The sequence below is a fragment of the Panthera uncia genome (genome assembly GCF_023721935.1).
Source record: "Panthera uncia isolate 11264 chromosome C1 unlocalized genomic scaffold, Puncia_PCG_1.0 HiC_scaffold_4, whole genome shotgun sequence".
Taxonomy (NCBI): Eukaryota; Metazoa; Chordata; class Mammalia; order Carnivora; family Felidae; genus Panthera; species Panthera uncia.
In genome coordinates, this window is record NW_026057585.1 from 28,940,340 (window position 1) to 28,959,409 (window position 19,070).

The window sequence follows — 19,070 nt, forward strand, 5'->3', positions numbered from 1 at the left end:
AGGTGCCCCTCCATCTTTGTTTTGTTTTGTTTTAATATATTGTTATATATCTTTAAGGAAAATAAGAGTGATTTTCTTGGTGAGAACAGACTAACAGTTCAAGTTCCCTTGACAGGTACATCTTCATGGCAGAGTGCAGTTTGCTATCAAAGTTTCATGACACCATCTGTTAAGATCATTTTCATATCATTCCATGCTCACTGAGCAAGTAATTCGGTGTTCCTGGCACCCTTCTCTACAGGGGAGGGAATGTGTTGATCAATCTGTCTGAGAATTCTATTATGGTTGGCAGTCAAAACTTTTACTGTAAATTAATATATTAACATGTGATTTATGCACTTGTCTCATATATTTCATGGACCTGAGCTTGATCAATTATGGTCTAATTGATTCCCAACCTGCAAAGCTAAGAGCCAAACCCTAGAGGAAAATGACTCCATGGCATTATCGTTATCACATGAGGCACTAGTTGAACAATAAGCTGACCTCTTTCTTTGTCAACTTTAAAATGCAAGCAGCACTTTGAGCATGTGACTTTTGATCTGTTTGCCATAAGGCATTTTTGAGAGTCGAGAGTGTTCTGTTTACTGTCATATCTTCCAAGGAGCCCAGTACATACCTGGAACATTGTAGGCACCGTGTGAATATTAGAGAAGAGAATGGCTCTATATTTTCAATACACCATTCAGGTCCTAGTAGAAAATGATTAAATTCATTAGCTACCTGGAGACCAAAACCATTCTTCTATGTTGAAGTGAGGTATGTCAATCAGGAATGCATCTGACAGAGTTTGTAAGAAAAAATTTAATGTTCTGGAATAAAAAGAGAAATGGATAAGAAAAATGAAGATGACATTATTGTGTCATATTTTTAACCTGTATTTTAATTTCAGACTAAATTTTTCCTAAATCTATTTTTTAAAGATAGATTAAAGATATTTTAAAGATAGATAGGTACTGGAGGCACCTGGGTGGCTCAGTCAGTTAAGCGTCCAACTTCGGTTCGTGAGTTTGAGCCCTGCGTCAGGCTCTGTGCTGACAGCTCAGAGCCTGGAGCCTGCTTCCAATTCTGTGTCTCCCTCTCTCGCTGCCCCTCCCCCACTCGCACTCTGTCTCTCTTTCAAAAATAAGTAAAACATTAAAAAAAATTTTTAAAGGTTGTAACTACTGGGGTGCCTGGGTGGCCCAGTTAGTTAAGCGTCTGACTTTAGCTCAGGTCATGATCTCACGGTTCCTGAGTTTGAGCCTTGCATCAGGCTCTCTGCTCAGAGCCTGCTTCCGCTCCTCTGTCTGCCTCTCTCTCTGCTCCTTCCCCCCAACCTGTCAAAAATAAATAATATTTTAAAAATTAAATAAAGGTTGTAATTTTCCTTCTTCAATATACTTATAAAATTTAAGTAATATATGATAGAGATTTTAAGGTTTATTTTGAAGATATTTAATTTCATTTACAAATTGAGCTAGAGATATCAGAGTCAAAGTTCTAATTATTAGAATATAGTAAAAAGGAACAGATTTATACAGTTATATCTCCTAATTATTGATTACTAAAGAAATCAACACGTATAATGCAATATATTGGCTTACTATTTTATGTTCATTTTCTATAGTAAAGCACATGGGATGGCTGAAATTGCAGATGCCCTTTTTCCTTGGATGGATCTCAACCAAATATCCCAGAACATCTGGAATCTTTCACTGTGGAAAAAATAAACAATAAAGGCATTTCTCAAATTTAATGTGTGTGGAAATTTGATGAAGTCCTACTGAGGGCTTTCTTCTAACCAGGAGAAAGCTGGCTGGTTTGTTGCCAAGAATCCTTGAACAGTGGCATTTACCTATAGCCTCAGATTAGTCTGTCAGCCTTATGAGTCCAGTGGCTCAGTTGCCATTTCCCCTTCTTTCCTTTTCGTTTGTTACTGAACCCACTGCCGTGGCTGAGTCATTCCACTGACCTTGCTCTTACCAAGGTCACCGATGATCTTGTATACCCAGTGGACACCACTTATCTTTCATAACCTCTTTGCTACATCTTTGCAGGATGTGCAGAGCCTCTGCTTTGTGTTCGCCAGTCCCATTTCCTTTTCCTCCAGGGCACACTGCCTAACTACATTTCCTAGGCTCCGCCTGCAGTTAAGTGGGACCATGTGATTAAATTGCTGACTAGTGGAAAGTGAGAAGTGATTTGTGCCACTTCTGGGCTTGGCCACTTCAACTTACTGCACTCATGATTCTCCATGTGTACTCTCTGTCTCTTTGCAGAGGATCTAGTAGGAGACTCTAAGACCTTCGCGGATGGCAAAGCCAAATGGTGGAAGGAACTTAGGTGCCAGAATAACTGCTTTGAGGCCTCCCCTCTCCTTCCCACTCACTGCAGTGGAGTGTGACCTGAATAATAATGAAACTTTACTGTGTGAAGCCATTGAGGTTATTTGTAATGGTGGTAAGCCGTTACCAATATTTCCTTGGCTTTGGTGATGTTACACTTGTGCCTGAATCTCCTTTTATGCCCCTGTCACTCCATTTCTTTTTTTTTTTTTTTTTTTCCTTTGAGAGAGGTGGGGTAGGGGCAGAAAAAGAGGGAGAGAAAGAATCTTAAGCAGGCTCCGTGCTGTCTCCACAGAGCCCCACACAGGGCTCTATCTCATGAGCCATGAGATCATGACCTGAGCTGAAATCTAGAGTTGGACACTTAACCATCTGAGCCACCCAGGCACCCCTCTCCCTCCATTTCTTGTTTCTTGGACTTCTCTACTTATTCCTTAAATATTTTTTATTTAAGTTTCCATGGTCCACTGTTTTCTTTCTCTACATGTGTTCTGTGAACAAGCTTATGTACTTTCATGGTCTATTTCTAATATGTTGATGAGATAGAGTAGTAAATGTGTTTCTCAATATTAGATGTAATTTTTACTAAATATTAAAAAATACATGTATACTATCTGTCTATTGTACCATGTTTTACAAGGTTTTGTTATAACTATGATTTTGAAATCTTTGTTATCTATTTCCTCAATTTGCCCCTCCCTGGTAAGTTGAGAGTTGGTTATATTTTTTGTCTAGTTCTTTTATTGGACCGTAAAAACTCCTCCTGCATTCAACTACTGTTTATTAAATATGTACGACAAATGGTCTTCTTTTTGCTGCAGTGCCCATACGGCGCTTTTCATGGAGTAAGCAACTGGTGAATGTTGTTTGAGCACAATTATTTATTTCATGCTTGCTCTGTATAAGGCTCTGTGCTGATGTTAATGTGAGACAAAATTAAATATAAGACTTGATTTCTATTGACTTCATCTTTCTCTATGCCAAACATCCTTCTACTTCCACCCCAATTGGCAAACATTCTAATATTTACAGTTCTACAACTAAGACTGCCTTATAGTCTCGGTACTCAGAGGGGAGTCCAGAACTAGTGAGGCCCTAAGATAAATCCAAAACTTGACTTTATTACTACGATAGTAGATTAATCAAGGTTTTTACTTTTTCTTTTTGCCTGGAATTTGGAAGTACTAGAATGTGGAGAACTACCTGCTTTTATCCAACATCAAACTGCATTTTCTCACCTGTATCATTTGAGACTACAGCTTACTTTGGATCTTTTCTTGGGTAATTCCATTCACTGGAATAACTTTCCTTTTTCTCTCTTTCTTTTAAAAGATTCTTAGTCAGATGCACTTATCAGAGCATTATTTTATTACAGTGAGTAGAGGTGCTTTGTGAATTTTCTCCCAGGGTCAAACTGTTTACAACATCTTGATGTTTATTCTCAACTGCCATTTCCTTTCAATGTCTTTAACTATTTTGGCACTGTACTACATATCTCGTCCTTGGATTTTTCCAGTTGCTTACATATTTGTGTTCTTTTTGCATTACCTTATTCAAGCTTTCCACCCTTATCAAGCTTTTTGACATCTATTTTGTAAATAATTTCATCAACTATTACTACTTTTACTATTATAATTACCACTATTACTTGTACTACCATATCTATAGCATTACAATTTAGTTGCTGGATTCTAGTATCAACAAACAGCATCATTAGTGAGACAAGTTCCTGATCATGGTTGACTTCTAAGTGGTTCTATTTGCTTGTGGCAAGATCTGCCTGCCCATCAGTTAATTGGTAGTGTACGTTCAGAACGGAAGCAACAGAGTTTGTTGGCTTTTTTTGTTTTTGTTTTTGTTTTTTTGTTTTTATGGTAACTGCTTCTGTACGGATACAATGTCATGAAAATTTTCATAGTACATAGGATTTTTATTAATTGTAAGTCTAATAGTAAATGGAGAATGTCTGATTTTAATGATTCCACAGATGAAATGACCCAGAGGGCACCCCTCTCAATTGGCTGAAAAAAAATTTTCATTTACATAGTATTATTTACCCATTTGTGTAAATACAGAAGGAAAATTCACATTTTAAAGAGTCTAAAGAGCTTCGTGACTTTGAGAAAATTACCTAGCCTCCCTTTGCCTCATTAGGTTGTAATGAAATTAAATGAGTTGGAGCAATGTTTGGTACCTAGTAAGCACTCAAAAGTGTTAGCCATTTTTATTATTAATTAATGCAGCAAGTGTAAATATCTGTTCTTGGGGATCTATGTCTGCTGCTGCTGTCATCATACAGGAAAGAGAATGTCCCTCATTCTTGTCAAATAAGCACAAATATGGTGTATTTCTCTGAATGCCAATAACATCTTGAGGGTTTGGAGAAGCACAGTTTATGATGGTTGCTAAGCTAATGAAAGGGTTTTTTTGTTGTTGTTGTTGTTGTTTTTTAAAGAAGAAAACAGATTCAGAAAAGATGAAACATTTATTAAGACAGGACTAGTAGATTCCTTGGGAACTTTTGGTTCATGTCAAACATGTTAGCAACTTCTTGTTTGCTCAGTTCGAAAGCAAGAGAATAGCCCCAAGTCAGTGTTTCTCAAAGTGTAGTGTGTGTAACTCTGTCCTCAGACTCTTGAGGTGGATGCTTGTTAAAAAGGATGATTTCCAGAACTCTTTTGGGACCTACTGATTCTTTGAAGGGTTAACCAGTATCTCAAGTGCTTCTTATATAACCTTAATTTGGAGACTTCTGGCATAATGAGTAACACAGGGACAAAGTATCCTCCCTGCACTTGAGATTTGAAAGAATCAAATTGGGCCAAACCCAGGGCACCTTTTAGGGCAGCCTGCTCCGCTAATTGAGTTGCCACATTTGATGCTTCGCCTGGCCATCAAGCATCTCCCAACAATTGGCTCCCTTAAGATCCAAACCTTCCTCTGCCATTACAGTTGTGACTGGCAATCTTGAGTTCCTTTGCTCTTTTCATCAACAGTAGGACAAGAAAAGGAATTTTGGCACTCTAGTGATTATGGAAATCAAATACGGGCCTGTTCCACCTTAAAGGGCCTAGGCTTGCCTAAGTGCTTGGGTCTTGCAGAGTTTGGGCACCACCATATTTGGAGCGTGCCTACTTTGGGGCGGGAACCTCCTTGAGAGTGATTAGGTCAGCGCTGGGGGAGGTGACCTTGTTTGGTTTCTGGCACCCGAGAACAGTGGTGCACTGTTTCTGCTGCCCCCGTTTGCCTAATTGGCTCAGGCGCTCCACCAGAGCAAAGCCGCCCTAGAACTCCTCGCTGGCCGCCCCCGCGGCTCGCAGCTCGGTAGAGGCGGGAAAGCAGCGCGCCTGCGCCGTGGGAACCGGGGCCGGAGGCGAAAAGCGGGGAGCGGAGGGGGGCCGTTGGAGCCGAGTAGCGTACAGAGCGGCGTGTGACGCGGGGACGCCGCGCGCTCCCAACGTCGCCCCGGTTTGACGCACACGGCACCAAACTGTGAGTTTCAGGGGTTATTTGGTCGGATTCTCCGGGACTCGAGTGGGTTTCGGGCCTCTGGGCTGTGGCGGCGGCGGGATTGAGGGTGGCGGAAGAACTTGGGGGACCCGACCTTCGGCGCTCGGGCCCGGGGAGCTACGCCCTAGGCTGGGTCCCAGCCATCCAAAAGGACGCGTTTTGCCGCACAGGCTAAGATGGCGGCGGCGGCCGAGGAGGCGGAGTTGGTGCTACACAAGGAGCCCGGGCCCCGGGTTCGGGGAGGCGGCGGCCGCGGCGGCCGCGGGGGGCGGCGGAGCCTGAGGTGAGCGGCGGCCGCCGCCGCGGGGCGGGACTCGGCGGAGAGTGGGTGGGTGGGTGGGGGGAACCTTTCCGCGGCGGCGTCGGAGGATCCGGTAGCGGACACAAAGGGGCTGAGCTGGGCACTAGACTTGGGGGTTTTGTTTAGTCACATGAAGCCGAGCAGCCAGTGAGCAGTAGGGGGAAGGGGCCGAGATCCGGCGGCTTGGGGAGCCTGGCGGTCGCCATTGCAACGCACTGAGTAACGGGGCGGTCCGAGAGCAGTCACCAACCCCTCTCCGGGGCTGCTCGGTTTGGGCCAGAAGCGCCAGCTCTGGCATTAACTGCACACACCCCTCCCCTTACGTGGGACCGGGACCGCATAGACCTCCCCTCCCCCTGTTCTGCAAGATCTTATGCCGCTAGGTGCCTGGGAAGTAACAGCAAGAGGTAAATCGCCCAAAGTGTTTGGGTTGCCAGGGGCTTGGTGGGTGTCCAGCTAAAGCTTTTTGCTTCTCCAGGTCTGATTCCCTGGCCTTTGTGTCCCTGGGAGCTTAATCTCTGCCAGAGGAAAGCAGGTGTGCTCCACTTCTCCCGTGAACCTGAAGATGAGTTGTCCCAGACCCTTCTCAGTGATTGGAAACTTAGGTGGTGGAGCTAAAGGTTTCTTGTTACGAGACTTCCACAGACGACTCTCGTGTTGGGATCCATCCATGGTTTAGCAGCATTAGTGGAAAACTTTCCTTGAACTGCCTAAGTAACATTGACATAAATTTAGTTGTTATAAAACTTTCATGTCTAGACTTCAAATTTTGTGTGGTCATTGAGAAGTACTCAACAAGGGGGTAAACACAATGGGGGCCTAAATGATGGTCCTGTTTTGTATACAAGTCAATAATTACAACAGGAATACCAAAACACCATCATCTCTTCTGGCCAGTTCTGACTAATGCCAGGCTTGTTGCATCTGGATGATAGATTAGATTTGCCTTAATAGTATATTGCCTCTCTGCAGTAGTTTAGTTACATTTCTTTGGTCCAAGAAGAAGGAAAGCATTTCAAAAAATAGACAACTCAAGTTACTCAAAGGAAACCTGCTGTTTGCCTTCAGTGTCATGTGTAAGTATCCAGGGAAGTTGATGGCAGTAATACTGCTTTGGTAGCTTTGGTGAGAAAAAATTAGTTTTTATGAGGAAGTTAGAATTTTGACATTTTAATAGGTGAAACATGAAGGCTTGACCACTGTTGATGCAGTGATATGTATATCCCTGTTAAAACCTCTGTAGTGTGGATTTTAGAATTGTAAAGTGACACTGCACTTATGGCTACCTCATACTTTGTATATTGGTATTAACTAATGTTTGAAGTACAGAATTTGGAAACAACTAATGTTTTGGCCAGGTCACATTAACAAGAGTAAGTTATGTGATTGCAGGGTTAAAGCACATTTGGATTGTTAACTTTAGATCTCTGTTCAAATTAAAATTTGAATTTTTTAATATGACTTAAAACTTTCATTTTCCTTGCTTCTTTCAGATACAGATTTTCCCCCTTTAACTTTTCATCTTTTAATAGAGAACACTCTTACTGTATTAACGAATAGGAGATACATCGACATTGGCAAAATGTATTACTGAATCATGTGGTTTTGGAGTGGAAGGAATCTCAGGGAACACCTAGTTTTACCCACTGTTTTATAATATATTAAGGACCAAGTATGATTAAGTTAGTGAATAATGGAAAATTGTCTTTTCAACTTCTACCTCATTGCTCTTTTCGTTGATCACGTTGGTGGGATGAAAAGGTGACTGTCTGCAGCTAATGGTTAAAATAAAACATTTAAATAAGTGTGGTTGAAAACACTTATTAGATACTATTATATTAATGAGAACTTCTGTGACAATAAGTTAAAAAGTTTCAATTAACATGGTGATACAGTTGTGAAAGTGACTTTCAGTGAAATAATTTCAGATACAAAATACAGACAGATAATTTGGGGCCAATGTTGCTTTTGAATTGTGAGGTTTTCAAAAAGCAGTCTTGACCCAGAAATTAAAAAAAACAAAAACAAAAAAACAGCTTGATGAACTTCTTGGAAGATTTGAAATAATTGCCATTACTACAAATTATTACATAAGAAATGCGATGCTGAAAACAGTAATGCGAGTGCCTTCATTTTGTAATGGTAGCTTTTTTATTGGGTGAATGGACATGACAGATTAGCCCTTGTTAAAAGCAACTTTTTAAGATTTACTACTACTGAATAGTAGTAGATCTGTAAGATCTGTTAGGAAATTCAAAAGTAGCAAAATCACTTATGGTGGGATCCCTCAGTTCTTTAACTTCTTTGGATATCAAATATAACAAAAACTTTTAAATCATATTGAGGTTTTAAAGCTTTTATTGGTCATTTAGGGTACATTTAAATTATTGATTTTTCTAAGAACTACTTCTTAATTTTCAACACTGAGTAGATTTAATTACATTTTAGTCATGTGATAAATCGATTATTCTCAGATTATTAGTAATTACAAAGTGAGTGTTATCTGCAAACCTTAAATATTTTGCAGTTTTAATTTGTTATTCAAGTTATATGAGGAAGAGTTTTGGTGTGGTTGAATTGAGACTGTATCGGGTAGCATGAGAAGAGGAGAGACTCAAGGACAGTCACTAGAAGTGGTGAGGATACCTAAAATTTAGACAGATTGGTTGTCAGAAAAGATCAGGTTTATCCCAGACATACTGTTAGTGTTAGGGTTACCTATTTTGACTCTTCTCAGGGTGTGGGACCAAAGGAAAAGAGTGGATCTTATTTTTGTAGGAATGCTTTTCTCATGATTGCTTTTCAGGCAGCCGTCTTAAAGGCAGCAGTTTGCCCTGAATTCAGAAATAGGTATGCTGAATTATCCAGTCCTAATTTTATACCAGTCCTTTTAAAAAGGTGTTTTTAATTTAATTGATAGCTGTATACAATAAAACATGAGCATAAAGAATAGCAATTATGATATTTTGGGTAGGTATTCAAATGAGCTCTAGTTTTTTCACTTATTATCATTAATCCCAATAAAGACTGTTTTGTAGATGGAATCTGTAAATGTTTACAAAGTTATGAGATACAGCAACGATTAAGGCAGTTCTAGATGTATTGTCTGTTAATAGAGAGAAATAGTTGCTTTTAATATTACAGACCATTTACATCTTTGAATTTTCAGAAAATTGACAGTAATCAATCTGATTCTAGCACTAGCTCACCCTGCTGGTTGGCTGAAGTATTTCTGTTCTTCTCTTAAAAACAAGTGTAAAGATCACTTGAGACCTAGAAGGTAGAATAGCAAATTAAATTCATGGTCTTTCTTCAGGAAGGTGGGGGTCTCCATGAAAAGGGTGTTTCTCATCTCTAGGGTCGTAGTTGCTCTACTGTTAATTTTTTTCTAAGATCTGCCAAATTTGAACTATGGAGTTACTATCTTTGAATTTAGGAGGAACTCTTAATTATGGGGAGATACTATGTTTTTGTCCTTTTCAAGGACAAGATTCAAGATAGGACATCCTTTGACAATTGAGAAATGTTAGCAAGAAAAACAAAAAGTCCTGTGACATAACTTTCCAGGAGGAGAAAAGCAGAGGATCTCAGGGGGAAGAAAAGAAGCATGCCAGGACAGAAGCAGCAGTGCACACTTCTGGATGGAGGAAAGTGAGGCTGGATTAAGATTAGTGTTTCTAAGATATTTCCTTTATACTCTCCCTCTACTAATCTTTGCTTTACCTCTTCTGTTTGCAAGCTGTAGCCTTCCCATTTCATTTGGGATTCTTGGAACTGTGATCTTGTAAGTAACTTTGCGAAAAGTATAGATAAGTGGTTTTTTCCTTGTAATTTAATTCTATTAGTCTAGATTGTGGTACAGTTGAAGTTGGTTGGAGTGATAAATACGATTTTAGGTATTAAGCCTTTAGTATGTATGTCTTTCATTGAAGTTGAAAATACAGCTTTTAAAAGCTTTTAAAAGACTTTTTGTACAAAGTCCAGAAACTTAAATAAGTCAGGAGTGAAATGAGTAATTTAAAATAAAAAAAATGTAACGAAGTGTTAGGATGAAAGTACTTTACAGTTTACAAAGCATGTTTATCTGTATTCTATCAATTATCTATCTTTTATAAAAGATTAACACTTTTATCCTTTCTTCTGTGGTGTTTATCCTTTTATTTGAAAGCTGAATGCATATTTTTTTCATCAGTTTCTTGAGGAAGATGATAATATAACTAGTATTTTCAAAACACCATTTATTGGAAAGAGAATGATGGCCATTTGTTTGTTGAATGGTTTGTGAAGGTGGATAAAAGCCTTGCCTGTTGCTTACTGTTGATTTGCTGAGTATTACACACATACACACACAGACAAATGTGTATATATACACACACAGGAAATCATAGTTGCATTTATAATTGTATATGAATAAAGAGATAAGATGAGCTAAGGTTTAAAAGTGTAAGCTTTGAAGTAAAACTGATGGGGTTAAAATCTAGCTGTGGTGGGGGTACCTGGCTGGCTCAGTCAGTAGAGCATGTGCATGTGACTCTTGAGACTCGCTCTCAGGGTTGTGAGTTCAGGCCCACGCTGGGCATAGAGATTGCTTTAAAAAATCTAGCTCTGTGAGCATTAGGCAAGAGGATTTAACAATAATAATCTTCATAGAGGTTTAAAGTTTACATTACATAATTCATGTAAAGTCCTTAGCTTTCTGGTACACAATGGGTGCTGAGCAAATGTTAGCTTTTATAATAATAGTAATAGTTACTACTATTGTTTAATTTTTTTATAATAACTTGAAATTTTCACCTGCGAGTGATTTGGAATTACATACTTTTGCTAGTGTTCCTTTTTTAGACCCATGTCTGCAAAGGGAGGGTTGTTGATAAAGGAAGTTAGATGTAGGCATCAAAGTGTGCCTTCTCCAGTTCTAGCAGCAGAAGCTATTAACCAGGTTCAGTATTTCAGGAGCACATTCCCTTTTAGTACTGTCAGCTGATGAATAAATGCACTTGGGAATGAGTGCATTTTAATGTGAAGTTGTTTCCCAGCCAATGTGTTGATTTATCTTGGTTAAAACATTCTGAATTTCTTTACTGTCCTTTAAATTTTTGACCATTAGTGGCGGGAAGAGGGTGAGTGGCTGTATGTATTTGTATATAATATACTTTTAAACCCCAGCTAAGAGAGAATAGCTTCAACAGCAGCTAGATTGAGGAGAGGTATGTTATCATTTTGTTGCTTTGTCTGAGTCAGGGGAATTTCCTCAAACAGCATTTCCTTTTGCTGTTTTCCTCTCCATACTTTGTTTTGTATTTGGGCTGGTATGGTCTTAAACTTACTTGTATCTTTAATTTTTCTTCTACCACCTATGTCCCCCACCACCAACATAGATTTTAAGCTTTTTATTTAAAAGCTAGTAAAAGTAATTTTAAGTTCATGTGGCAGAGAGGTGTGAGCATGAAAAGTTAGAAGTTTCAGATATGCTTAATATTTTCAGCAGTTTGGAAAATGAAGGAGAGAAAAGTCACCCATTTCTTATCACCATTATATAATCATTAGTATTAAAGGAAAGGGAGATGAGGGGCGCCGGGGTGGCGCAGTCAGTTAAGCATCTGACTTCGGCTCAGGTCATGATCTTGTGGTTTGTGGGTTTGAGCCCTACATCAGGCTCTCTGCTGGGCTCTCTGCTGTCAGCTTGGAGCCTGGAGCTTGCTTTGGATTCTGTGTCTCCTGTTTTCTCTGCTCCTCGCCTGCTCATGCGCTCTTGCTCTCTCTCTCTCTCTCTCTCTCTCTCTCTCAAAAATAAATATTTAAAAAAAATTTTTTTTAAAGTTAAGGGCGATGAGACCAACATTAAGCATCTACTCTGTATTCCTTATAATAATGTTTGATGTATATATTCCCGTTTTATATGCAAGGAAACAAACTCAAACTCAGGTCATGTAGATAGTAATTAGTACAGCAGCCAAGTTTGAATCTTAGGTATATCTTGATTCTATAGATGAAATCTTTCTACTGTGCTTTCCCCTCCTTTCTATCTGTACTTTAACCTAATTATACAATTTGTAAGTTTTATTTCCTACTTATAAAACATTATAAAAGCATTTTTCTGCCTACTCTTATTTTAAGCGGTGTCATATTGCCCACATTGTTTATTCATACCACCATATAAAGGCTCTTTGTCTTGGCTGCTGGATATTGGTACAATGATATTGGTCAAAGTGGAGACTGCCTTTTTTCTTTACTGAGTGACCAAGAAGAAAAATAATGAAGGTTAATCAGAACTAATACTCTTTGGGATTAGAAATGCTACAGGTTTAATAATATCTACCTGGTGAGACATTTAACTCAAAATTGGATATATGTAAAATGTAGATGACATTTTCATTTTAGGCATGTGAAAACAACTTTTCCTATATTTTTATACTTTGAAATGCTGTAAGTTTCCCTGTTAGAAATATTTAAAAAGTGATATTAAAATTAAATAGGCACTTAATTTTGTTTGGTTACTATTTGTAATTCCTAATGTAATAACCTTTATAAAAGGGAAAATACTGAATTCTTATACTTTAATTGGGTGGATGACATATATTTAAATATAATTTGTGGGGCTTTTATAAATAAATTGTACAGGGCAGCACTGACCAGTAGGAATATGTTGTTGTGCTACAAATGTGATTTAAATTTTTCTGTAGCTATATTAAAAAATGAAAAGAGGGGTGCGTGGGTGGCTCAGTCAGTTAAGTGTCAGACTTGGGCTCAGGCCATGATCCTATGGTTCTTGAGTTCGGGCCCCACGTCGGACTCTGCTGACAGCTCAGAGCCTGGAGCCTGCTTCAGATTCTGTGTGTCCCTCTCTGTCCCTCCTCCACTCACACTCTGTGTTTCTCTTTCTTTCAAAAATAAATAAACATTAAAAAAAATTTTTAATGAAAAGAAATAGGTAAAATTAAATTTATTAATGTATTTTATTTAACCCAGTATATTCAAAACATTATTCCAATAATTGAGCTATTCTGCATTCATTTTTTTCACGTCAGGTCTCAGAATCAGAAGTGTGTGTTCTGTAATTAAAGCACATCTCAATTCAGACTAGCCAGACTACAAGTGCTTAGTAGCGACGTGGCTTTTGTATTGGACAGTGCAGATATAGTTAGTTCTGTACACATATGGAGAAAGGATAAAGTAGGAATTGAAATGAGCCTTAAAGGGTAGCTAAGAAAAGAGTCTGCTGGAGAACAAATCTGTAAAGTGATGGGAATTAAAATAGGAGACATAATTTGAAATCAGATAATAGAGTGACTTGAATCTTTTTAAGGAATTTGTTTAGTATGAGGGATGTGTGTGTATGAGATATTGTATGTTGGAGGGTGCCTAATCATGTCTTGTACATGAGCAGTTAATATCAAATTAATGTTTAAGTGAGTTAATATGAGGCAGAACAAGGGGCACTTGGGTGGCTCAGTTGGTTGAGCTTCTGACTTGATTTTCGCTCAGGTGATGACCCTAAGGTCATGGGATCAAGCCTCGTGGTGGACTCCATGCTGTGTGTGGAGCCTGCTTGGGATTCCCACCCCCCTCCCCCTGCCCTTCTCAACCCTGCTTACGTGTTCTCTCTCTCTCTCTCTCTCTCTCTCTCTCTCTCTCTCTCTCACAAATATGCGCGTGCACACACACACACACATGAGGCAGAACAGGAAAAATGCAGAAGAGTACTCACAAAGTCTTGTAGGTCTTCTAAGGGGAAAAAAGTGTGCTTAGGGAATATTGGTATTCTCTGATTAGCCGTATGATGGAGAATGATCAAAAAGGAATTGAATTGAGAAAAGGTTTTTAGATTTGACCATTTTTTGTAAGTTATTTTTATATGTTTTATTTAGGTATAACTTACATACAGTGAAGTGCACACATCTTATGACTACACCTCAGTGAAATTTTTCATAGAAGCATACACACACGACTTCTCAGATAAAGACAGTAAACATTTTCTATATGGAAAAAATTTCCAATTCCCCCTCCAAAAGTGACTACTGTTTTGGTCTCTATCACCATAAATAAGTTTAGCTTATATTTGAACTTGATTGTGGCATATTTGTCCTCCTTTCCAAGGGTAGTGAGAGTTGATGGCTTGAATCTCTGTCTTTTCTGCCCTTGTTTGGCATTATGTGAATTTGGAGGTAATCAGATGATAGATGGTACCATAGCTCTACTTTTTTTTTTTTTTCCAGTGTGGTTTATACCAAGATCAGAGAGGTGTTTCTTAGTTTTCATTAATATTGATTCTTCAGAAGGTAGTTTTATGACTAGAAATTTGTTTAGAATGCAGAGATTTGAATTGCTTCTGCAGATAACATAGTTATCTGGCTTGCTTTCATTACAGTATTCTCTAGGCATATAGCCAAGAAGTAGGTAGAGGAGGTCTTGGATTGCCTCCTAATATAGAGGTCTTTTGGAACCTTTTTAATAGTAGCTTCTAGGCATTATGTAAGTTAGCTTTCAGGCATTGCAGGTTACTTAATAAGGTATTTGAGTGTTTCTGATTGTGATTGTAGGGATAAGAGTAAATTGGTGTACTTCTGTTTACAGCTAAGTATGCATTCTTAACCTGAAAGATTTTGACATTTATTTATGTGTAAAGAACCTAGAATGTTACCTTAAGGACAGTTACACAAACATTTGAATGGTTAAAATCCATGAGAGACACTTTACAAAATGAAAACTGAAGTGGAATTATTCATCATGATTTTGACTTCTAATGCTTGAATCAATTCTGTTTTTCAAACGGAATTAATGGTTACAACATTGTTTTTTATAAATACTGAGCAGCAGAAGCCTTGTTTACTACTGCAACAATTGGTGCTTTTGGGAGAAATATTTTTATTTCTCAAATATGTATTTTATAAAGTTGAAACAGTACCTAACAATGAAAATATGTATCTTTACATCCTAGTATGCCTAGTTTTGAAGAACAGATACGTTTCGTAAATTTGTACAGAAGTGGACATGAAAATACTTTCTCATTAACATTTGGATTATGAATGCTTTTGAACTTATGGAATGAGAATATATAAAGTTTTGTTTTTTTTAAATATGTAGTAAGTTTGCTTAATATACTGTAGCCCTAAGAATTTTATAGTTGTCTTGAAATAAAACCTTGTATATCAACTTCTCTTATGTAGGTTTTGCATTTATGAAGTACAGAAGGCTAAAGCAAATTGGTTAGATTAGACATTGAAAAAGTGTGGTTATTATCTACAAAATATTAAGACTTTATATAATATCTTTTGGGCCAGATTTAGAAAACCACAAACAAAAACAACTAGAATGTTATTAATTAACAGCCTTAAGAGCTTTAAGAGCTGACTTCTCCAGATAGAAAAAAATATTTTTAAGGGTATGTTCTATGTTTTTGTGTTGTTTTGATGAAAATGAATGTTATATTTGTATTTAGTTTTGGGAGATTGGATTTTTTTTTTGTATGCAGAAAAACCTTATTTTTGTGGTTGTATGTTCTTCAACCTTTGCTTGTTTTCACTGGGGTAGTTATTATACAGAATTCACTTAGTATCTTACTAGGGTAAGAATGCTAATATATGGAGTAAAGGATATGGTTCCTGTTCTGAAGAACTTATGATTTAAGACACAACTTGAAGAGCACTTAATAATGAAGCATTTGAATTACTGAGTTGACAGAAAATAAAATGAATGGTATCTAGTAAGACTGGACTAATTAATTAAGCTCCTTGGCAAAAATATTTTTCTAATCTAGGTTTTGAAGAAGTGGTATGAAGATTGGTGGAGAGGGAAGGAATATTGGTGGAGAGGTAGGGGAATAGTTATGTTAAAAAAGCACAGAGATGGAAATTGTGGAATGTAAGCGTTTCCCTTACTCAAAATAGAGTCTATTTTAAATGAATGTAATGAAGAATAAATTTGATAAGATGTGGCCCGAGCTGGGGGAATCTAAAGAAGTTTGGATTAGAAATTAGAGATAAGGGATACTCCTTAAGGCCACTGAACAGAAATAAATGAATAAAAATAAAGAAAGATTAGCAGCCAGATAGAACATGATTGGAGAAGAGATTGAAGTCAGGAAGGCCAGTTGGAGGTTATTATCTTGGTGGGTGAGAGGGAAGAGTAAGGATGGGTAGTTTTAAAATCAAGCAAGTGGTGAACTATGTGGCTCCTGTTTGTCATGCAAAGTTAAAATAAGAATGGAACACTTTTATTGTCTCATTGAAAATAAATTTACTTGGACACACAATTTGCAAATAAATTATTAACACTAACTGGGATACATTCACCTTGTTCTATTAAAAAACTGATGAGCTTTTAAGTTTGGTTTGAAAACGAAGTAACACCCAAGGAAGTTATGCTGTAGTGGTATTTTCTGAATTGCTAGTACTTTGAACTAAAAAAAAAATTACTTGAATATTAAGAAGAGCTTGTAATTGTAATGTTGTATTCTGAGTTATAATAGTATATTTTAGACATGGTTTAAGAGACAGTCTGATTGGTATAGGAGTTGGTGGGAAAATAGATAATAAAATTAATAATCTGGAATACCAGTGTTTAAATTTGTTTTAAAATAAATACTTATTTCAAAATTTAGGAATAGTTGAGAAGAACACAGTGTGTTGGTAGGGGAAAAAATAATCCTTATAGTTCCCTCTGAGCAGTAGCATTTTTTGATATTTAAGATGTAAGATGTTTGTCTTTATTGGGGTTTTTAAGGGTGTTTAAATGGAATGGATACTGTGTCTTATAGTAAGATTCTTGTTTTTTTATTTAAAAAGATTTTTTAATGTTTATTTATTTTTGAATGAGAGAGAGAGACAGAGTGTGAGGTGGGGGTGGGGGGTGCAGAGAGAGAGAGGGAGACACAGACTCTGAAGCAGGCTCCAGGCTCTGAGCTGTCAGCACAGAGCCCGACACAGGGCTCTAACCCACAAACCGCGAGATCGTGACCTGAGCCAAAGTCGGACACTCAACCGACTGAGCCACCCAGGTGCCCCAAAATTATTCTTAAAAGAAAAGAATTAGAAAAATATGAAAAAGTTTAGAAGTAAAATAATTAAAATTTTTTATTTCCCTTTTTTAGAGTTATTAAATGGAACAGAATTTGGGAGTTTATAGAGCCTAGGAACTTAAGGTAGTATGTTAGTCTTAGTTTAACAAGTTTACATTTTAACTGTTCTCACAGTTAATAAAGACTTAATTTCAGTAAAGAAGTTAGTGAGATTTCTGGCAACATGATAAAATAGGCAAGTACATTTGACTGTGTCCAGGTTACCTGTTGAGACATCAACTAAAGTAAAAGAGAATAGGCTGTCACCTATTGTCACTGGAAGTAGAGATCCATCCATCATTTCTGAAATTGGTATTTTGGTATAAAGAGTATGGGTGAGATGGGATGACAGTAGAACTATTCACTCTTCTCTGATTATCCTGAACTATTGATATGAGAACAGGAAGCTTGCAGGAAAGCCCTCCTCTGAACCTCTTAAATATTTCCCTGTCTCTACCCATTTGTGCCTGGAAACTTCTTAGAAATAGACATATTTCCACCTTTGTGCACTGCTTGGGTCTACGTAAGCTGAGAAGCAATGAAAAATCATCACATGCTTGAGGAGAGGCTGCGGTTTGAAAGGCCAGATTGACTATTCCGTATACATTGAACCTACTGAAAAGCTCATACAGAAAAGAGGTGGAGGAGATAGAGATAATTTGTGGCTATGATGGGATCAAAAATCTTGTGCTATGGCATTGAATGCCTTAATGGTGACTCTGCCATTAAGAGTGGTAGAAATGACATCCTAAGAAGATGTCCTTTAGTGTGATATTGCTTGTCCACCTTCCTCCTGGTTCATCTTATTTTCCAAGACTTACCAACTCCCTGTCAAGTTTGATTAACTGATAGCCTTCCAGCAGCTTTTTCTTAATTTAACAGGAATTGGTCCTCCTCACTCCCTGCCTTTGCAGATTGGATTAAAAATTTTTGGTGTGTAGTTTTATGAGTTGTATCTAAGACATAGTAGGAAATCTAAATCATTAAAAATAAAGGAATGGCAGGGTGCCTGGGTAGCTCAGTCTGTTAAGCGTTCGACTCTGCATTTTGGCTCAAATCATGGTGTCACAGTTCACAAGTTAGAGCCCCATATCAGACTCTGCACTACCAGTGCAGAGCCTGCTTGGAATTCTCTCTCCCTCTCTCATCTGCCCCTCCCCAGCTTGCGTGCTGTAGTGTGCACACGCTCTCTCTCTGAAAACAAATAAATAAAGTTAAAAAAAAAAAACAAAGGAATGGCAAAAATACTAAAACAAGTTCATCAATATCAAGCAAAGGATAAAACCTTTTCTAGAGTAAAATGAGTGAAAAAAGAAATTGTTTAATTAATAAAAAGTTAGAACTAAACTCTATCAGCTTGGAATTGTGTGTGATAAACAGCATTGAAACATGAAGTAATGTTTCTTTAGAGAAATTAGTAACACTAGTCTTTTTAAGAGAGTTTAATTTACCTCTCAGAAATTAATAGATCAAATAAACAAATTAAGGATATGAAGATTTGAATAGCAATAGATTTTATTTAAAAGACGTATGTCAACCTTTGTTCCAAACAGAGAATACGACATTCTTTTCAAATTCCTGTGAATTTTTTAAAAAATCGTGTTTTGAGTTTCAAAGAGAATTTGGGGTTCTAAATAAGAGGGATGGCGTAGGCCAGTATTTTTTTTTTTTTTGATTAAACAATAAAACTAGATATTAAAGCCAAAATGATGTTAACTACTTGCTTGGATGATGAAAACTGTGTCCTGTTGGGATTTAAGCTTCAATTTCGTACTATTTAGAAATGAACAACAATGAGTATATGACATGAAAAAACAGATGAGATTAATATTCATTTAAAATTGATGGGTTAAAAAACTTTCATTTACTTTGCTAT

General features: G+C 37.6%; 1 long non-coding RNA gene across 4 annotated transcripts in view; it reads left to right on the top strand.

Annotated features, from left to right (window-relative positions):
• The first annotated feature begins 5,504 nt into the window (after window positions 1-5,504).
• The window catches only part of LOC125912411 (uncharacterized), a 53,687-nt gene continuing 40,121 nt past the window's right edge, over window positions 5,505-19,070 (top strand). The window contains exons 1-2 of one of the 4 annotated variants that reach the window (XR_007454713.1): window positions 5,513-5,819; window positions 6,617-7,214. This is a non-coding gene — a long non-coding RNA (uncharacterized LOC125912411). The other 3 variants (XR_007454714.1, XR_007454718.1, XR_007454715.1) reach the window with 3 other exon arrangements.